We start from the raw sequence: 7,224 nt of genomic DNA, 5'->3' as shown, positions 1-7,224 counted from the left end.
TACTTCAACTTCATCTTCCCTCATTCTTCTAAATTCCAGAGAGTCTGGGCCTAAACTGTTCAATCTCTCTTTATACAACAAACCCCTCATCTCTGAAATCAATCCAGTGAACCTCCTCTGAACTGCCTCCAATGCCACTTCATCTTTCCTCAAATAAGGGGACCAAAACTGTGCAGAATACTCCAGGTGCAGCCTCACCAATGCCTTGTATCGTTGCAACAATACTTCCTTACTTTTATATTATATTCCTTTTGGTATAAATTCCAACATTTTATTCATTTTCTTTATTATCTGTTGTACCTGCATGCTAGTTTTCTGTGACTCATGAACGAGGACACCCAGATCCCTCTGTACCGGAGCACCCTGAAGTCGCGCTTCCCATTTTTCCAAGCAAAATGCACAACCTCTCACTCATCCACGTTAAACTCCATCTGCCACATTTTGGCCCACTCTCCTAACCTATCTTGCTCCATTTGTAAGGTTCTGATTTCCTCATTGTAACTTACTGTCCCGCCTCCTGGGGTGTATGAGCTCCTGGGCTGTAATCTCTGGAATTCCCTTCCTAATCCTCTCCACCTCGATCTCTGCCTTTTTTTTTACATGATCCTCAAGCTTCGTTTAACACAAATTCGAGAGTGGATCCCTCGGGATGCAACTCATCAGATTCCAATGTCATTGGTTAACTGTCTTACCAATATACAGCAATTTTCTATTTTTAATTCAACTGAGAAATTTACAGACTTAAACATCTATAATCTGAATGACAAATTAACTAATTTGAACATGTGGCCTCCCATAAAATGGTATTTCGAGAAGCATTTAATTATTTTGTCCATCTTTTTTATTCTGATGAATGTTTTTGAGAATAACTATTAATGATTAGTTAAAGCTTTCACTCCGGAATCTCAGTTTATTGTAACTCGGGTTCAGACAGATCAGTGAATGGTTTGTACTGAGTGCAGCGGTGAGAATATCTGAGGCTCTTACCCTCCGACCTGGAGGTCAGAGACAAAGGTGACAGGAATCAGAGTAAATCCGTGGTGTTTAACAGTAACACGAATACTGACAGGAATGATAGTGTGTAGTGTTTATTAATGACACTATTACTGACACTGATAATAATTTACACTATCAGACATCCAATTATTATAAAGTATCAGAGTCTGATCCTTACCTCAGTACCTGTATTTTGCAGTCTGGATTCCTCAGAGCCGCACACAGTAGTTTCACTCCTCAATCTCTCACGTTGTGATCCAAACTAAATGGAGAGAGTGAGAAACACATTAAAATCAGCTGAATTTTCACCAGGAAGAAGAAACTGGGCTTATTTTTGTGTCAGAAACTTAGCACCAGTGGAAAACTGATTCATGTTACAATACTACGCCATAACCAATTGTCCTTTTCATTAAATGGGAAATAAAATAGTCAGCAATGAAAAATGATGAACAATTGACTATCACTGGTTTGCCGACTGGTGAAAACCACTTGTACACCTCGCAAAATATATATTTGTGTTTAATTGTCCATGGGATATGGGTGTCGCTGGTGGACCAGCATTTATTTCCCACTGCTAATGGCCCCTCGAGAAGGTGACGGCAATTAGGGATGGGCAATAAATGCTGGTCTAACCAGAGATTCCCACGTCCTGTGAACAAGCAAGTAATTTTTAAACATGTCCCTCAGTCTGGTCTCATTTCCTGATCATCAGAATTACCGTCCTGAATCTCAGAAGCTGCCAAGTTTCTGGAAATTCAAATCATTTCTGCTGCTACATAAATCCTGGATATTATGAGAATTGTACAATTTAGTGAGAGTTAAATGATAAAGCTGTGAGAGTGGATCCCTCAGGATTCCCTGTACTACTTAACTCTGACATGAGATTAATCTGTAAAATATCTCAGGGTGAGTTAAAGTCTGAAACTGGGCTAACTGTTGCTGTAAGATCCGGATTTTATACAGCAAGGAAAGATATTCTCCCATTAGAAAGTTGAAATATTCCTGTTTGATTAGTTTATAGGAGAGGGGTGTCTCCCACTATATTCCATATTAAACAGGCTCTACATTTTCTGCAGGTATGCAGTGTTCTGTTTCCGGGAATTCCCGGGAGTTCTCTCTTCCCGATAATCCTTTCCCTTTGTGAGGATCGATCAGAAAATCCTGTTTCACGTCACTGACAGTTTGTCTGGCAGTTTCCAGCAGCAGGTTTCCTCATTCAGGAAATTCTGGTTGCCTCGGCTTAGATCTAAGTTCTGCGGTCCTGCCACATTTGGTTGTGAATGGTAGTGGACGATGAAATAACAGAAGGGGGAGGCTCCACAATATTCCCATCCTCATGATGGAGGAGACTAGCACATCAGTGCAAAAGATATGGCTCAAATATTTGTAACTAACTTCAATGGCTGAACCATACTGAGGTCCCCAGCATCACAGATATCAGTCTTCAGTCAATTCGATTCACTCCATATGATGTCAAGAAACAGCTGAAGGTACTGGATACTGCGAAGATCATGGCTCTTAACAATATTCCAGCAATTGTACTGAAGATTTGTGCTTCAGAAGTTGCTTTGTTCCGAGCCAAGCTGTTCCAGTACAGCTATAACACTGGCATTTACCCAAAATAGTGGGAAATTGCCCAGGTATGACCGTACACAAAAAACAGAACAAATCCAATCTGTCCAGTTACCACTCCATCAGTCTACCCTCGATCATCAACACAGAAATGGAAGGTGTCTTCAATACTATCAAATGGCACTGAATTAACAATAACCTGCTCGCTGACTCTGAGCTTGTGCTGAGTCAGGGTTACTCAGCTCCCTACCTCATTACAGGCTTGATGCAAACACGGACAACAGAGCTGAACTAAGGATGAGAGATGAGAGTGACTGCCCTTGACATCAAGGCAGCAGATGACCACATGGAGCATCAAGGAGCCAGACAAAAACTGAAGTCAATGGAAATGAGAGAAAAAGCTGCCGGTTGGAGTAATCACAGTAAGAAGTCTCACAACACCAGGTTAAAGTCCAACAGGTTTATTTGGTAGCAAATACCATAAGCTTTCGGAGCACAGCTCCCTCATCAGATGGGGTGGATATCTGTTCTCCAACAGTGCACAGACACAGAAATCAAGTTACAGAATACTAATTAGAATGCAAATCTCTACAGCCAGCCAGGTCTTAAAGGTACAGATAATGTGGGTGGAGGGAGCATTTAACACAGGTTAAAGAGATGTGTATTGTCTCCAGACAGAACAGCTAGTGAGATTCTACAAGCCCAGGAGGCAAGCTGTGGGGATTACTGATAATGTGACATAAATCCAACATCCCGGTTTAGGCCGTCCTCATGTGTGCGGAACTTGGCTATCAGTTTCTGCTCAGCGACTCTGCGCTGTCGTGTGTCGTGAAGGCCGCCTTGGAGAACGCTTACCTGAAGATCCAAGGCTGAATGCCCGTGACTGCTGAAGTGCTCCCCCACAGGGAGAGAACAGTTTTGCCTGGTGATTGTCGAGCGGTGTTCATTCATCCATTGTCGTAGCGTCTGCATGGTTTCCCCAATGTATCATGCCTTGGGACATCCTTTCCTGCACCGTATCAGGTAGACAATGTTGGCCGAGTTGCAAGAGTAGGTACCGTGTACCTGGTAGATGGTGTTCTCTCGTGAGATGATGGCATCCGTGTCGATGATCCGGCACGTCTTGCAGAGGTTGCTGTGGCAGGGTTGTGTGGTGTCGTGGTCACTGTTGTCCTGAAGGCTGGGTAGTTTGCTGCGGACAATGGTCTGTTTGAGGTTGCGTGGTTGTTTGAAGGCAAGAAGTGGAGGTGTGGGGATGGCCTTGGCGAGATGTTCGTCTTCATCAATGACATGTTGAAGGGTCCGGAGGAGATGCCGTAGCTTCTCCGCTCCGGGGAAGTACTGGACGACGAAGGGTACTCTGTCCACCGTGTCCCGTGTTTCTCTTCTGAGGAGGTCGGTGCGGTTTTTCGCTGTGGCGCCTCGGTGAGTCGAGCGCCATATCCTGTTCTTATGAGGGCATCTTTCAGCGTCTGGAGGTGTCTGTTGCGATCCTCCTCATCCGAGCAGATCCTGTGTATTCGGAGGGCTTGTCCGTAGGGGATGGCTTCTTTTACGTGTTTAGGGTGGAAGCTGAAGAAGTGGAGCATCATGAGGTTATCCATGGGCTTGCGGTACAGTGAGGTGCTGAGGTGACCGTCCTTAATGGAGATGCGTGTGTCCAAGAATGCAACCGATTCCGGAGAGTAGTCCATGGTGAGTCTAATGGTGGGATGGAACTTGTTGATGTCATCATATAGTTGTTTCAGTGATTGCTCAACATGACTCCAAAGGAAGAAAATGTCATCGATGTATCTAGTGTATAGCATCGGTTGAAGGTCCTGTGCGGTGAAGAAGTCTTGTTCGAACCTGTGCATGAAGATGTTGGCATATTGAGGTGCGAATTTTGTCCCCATGGCTGTTCCGTGTGTCTGGATGAAGAACTGGTTGTTGAAGGTGAAGATATTGTGGTCCAGGATGAAGCGGATGAGTTGTAAAATTGCATCTGGAAACTGGCAGTTGACGGCATTGAGTACTGAGGCTGTTGCAGCAATGCCATCATCGTGGGGGATGCTGGTGTAGAGTGCCGAGACATCCATTGTGACGAGGAGTGCTCCTGGTTCAACTGCTCCATGTGTGCTGAGTTTCTGTAGGAATTCCGTCGTGTCGCAACAAAAGCTGGGGGTTCTTTGTACAATGGGTTTCAAGATGCCCTCGACATAGCCGGAGTAATACCAGAACAAAGGAAGATAGTTGTGGTTGTTGGAGGTCAGTCACACCATCTTCAGGACATCACAGCAGGAATTTCTCAGGGGAGTGACCTAAGCCGCAACCATCTTCAGCTGCTTCATCAATGACATTCCCTCCATCATAAAGTCAGAAGTGGGGATGGTCGCTGATGACTGCACAACTTTCAGCACCATTCCTGACTCCTCAAGAGAGCGAAGCAGGACGTGTACAAATGCAACAAAAATTGGAAATATTCTGGGAAAGGCTGACAAGTGCCAGGCTATGACCATCTCAAACAAGAGTGAATCCAATCATCTCCCTGTACATTCAATGGCATTATCCTCCTGAATCCCCCACTTTCAGCATCCTGGTTGTTACCATTGATCAGACACAGATTAGCCAGATCAATACTGCGGCTATAAGTGAAGGTTAAAGACCAGGAATTCTGCGCAGAGTAACTCACCTCTTGACTTCCCAAAATATTTCCACCATCTACAAGACACATGTCAGGAATTTGATTGAATACTATCCAATTCACTGCATGACTGCAGCTCTAGATTCAAGAAGCTCGCCACCATCCAGCTTGTTTGATTGGCAATCCACCCATTAACTTCAACATTCACTCCTTCCAGCACAGAGGTACAGAGTTAATAGTGTGTACCATCTACAAGATGCAGTGCAGCAACTAACCATGGCCCGTTACAAAGCATTTTCCAATCTTGTGATTTCTACCCCTAGAAGGACGAGGGCAGCAGATGAATGGAAACATTACCCCCTGGAAACTCCCTTCCACGATGCACAACATTCTGACATGGAAATATATCGCAGTTCCTTCACAGTGACTGAGTCAAAATCTTGGCACTCTCCAGCTAACGGCACTGTGGGTGCACTTACACCACAAGAGTCCGTACATGCAGTGATGGTGATATGGTAGTGAGCATAGCTGCTTTCCAAGCAATGCGAACGGGTTTAATTTGCAGCTATCTCAGTTTGTTGGAATGTGTGAAGAGAGGACCAGGAGGCAGTCACCACAATCTAGAGGTAATCCAATTCAGTCCGGTCTGTGGCTCCAGGCTGGAACAGGCATGTTCAACTTAGCTGGGAGTCGGAAAGGCAGTGGATCATGCAGCTACTCTGAAGGTGGAGGGGCAGTGGATCATTCAGCTACTACGAAGGTGGAGAGGCAGTGGATCATGCAGCTACTATGAAGGTGGAGGGGCAGTGGATCATGCAGCTACTATGAAGGTGGAGGGGCAGTGGATCATTCAGCTACTATGAAGATGGAGGGGCAGTCGATCATTCAGCTACAATGAAGGTGGAGAGGCAGTGGATCATGCAGCTACTATGAAGGTGGAGAGGCAGTGGATCATGGAGCTACTATGAAGATGGAGGGGCAGTAGATCATTCAGCTACTATGAAGGTGGCGGGGCGGTGGATCATTCAGCTACTATGAAGGTGGAGGGGCGGTGGATCATGCAGCTACTATGAAAGTGGCGGGGCGGTGGATCATGCAGCTACTATGAAGGTGGAGGGGCAGTAGATCATTCAGCTACTATGAAGGTGGAGGGGCAGTGGATCATGCAGCTACTATGAAGATGGAGGGGCAGTAGATCATTCAGCTACTATGAAGGTGGAGGGGCGGTGGATCATGCAGCTACTATGAAGATGGAGGGGCAGTAGATCATTCAGCTACTATGAAGGTGGAGGGGCAGTGGATCATGCAGCTACTATGAAGATGGAGGGGCAGTAGATCATTCAGCTACTATGAAGGTGGAGGGGCAGTGGATCATGCAGCTACTATGAAGATGGAGGGGCAGTAGATCATTCAGCTACTATGAAGGTGGCGGGGCGGTGGATCATGCAGCTACTATGAAGGTGGAGGGGCGGTGGATCATGCAGCTACTATGAAGGTGGCGGGGCGGTGGATCATGCAGCTACTATGAAGGTGGCGGGGCAGTAGATCATTCAGCTACTATGAAGGTGGAGGGGCAGTGGATCATGCAGCTACTATGAAGATGGAGGGGCAGTGGATCATGCAGCTACTATGAAGGTGACGGGGCAGTAGATCATTCAGCTACAATGAAGGTGGAGGGGCAGTGGATCATGCAGCTACTATGAAGATGGAGGGGCAGTGGATCATGCAGCTACTATGAAGGTGGCGGGGCGGTGGATCATGCAGCTACTGTGAAGATGGAGGGGCAGTAGATCATTCGGCTACTATGAAGGTGGAGGGGCGGTGGATCATGCAGCTCCTATGAAGGTGGAGGGGCAGTGGATCATTCAGCTACTATGAAGGTGGAGGGGCAGTGGATCATGCAGCTACTATGAAGATGGAGGGGCAGTAGATCATTCAGCTACTATGAAGATGGAGGGGCGGTGGATCATGCAGCTCCTATGAAGGTGGCGGGGCTGTGGATCATGCAGCTACTATGAAGGTGGCGGGGCGGT

General features: G+C 46.3%; 1 long non-coding RNA gene across 1 annotated transcript in view; it reads right to left on the bottom strand.

Moving 5' to 3' along the window:
• Positions 1-1,186: 1,186 nt before the first annotated feature.
• The window catches only part of LOC144486506 (uncharacterized), a 50,242-nt gene continuing 44,204 nt past the window's right edge, over positions 1,187-7,224 (bottom strand). The window contains exon 3 of the long non-coding RNA XR_013496275.1: positions 1,187-1,258. This is a non-coding gene — a long non-coding RNA (uncharacterized LOC144486506). The remainder of the gene's footprint in view (positions 1,259-7,224) is intronic.

Source organism: Mustelus asterias, unplaced genomic scaffold (genome assembly GCF_964213995.1).
Source record: "Mustelus asterias unplaced genomic scaffold, sMusAst1.hap1.1 HAP1_SCAFFOLD_374, whole genome shotgun sequence".
In the NCBI taxonomy this organism is placed as follows: Eukaryota; Metazoa; Chordata; class Chondrichthyes; order Carcharhiniformes; family Triakidae; genus Mustelus; species Mustelus asterias.
The sequence above is the reverse complement of the archived record's forward strand: the minus strand, read 5'-3'. Positions and strand labels throughout refer to the sequence as shown.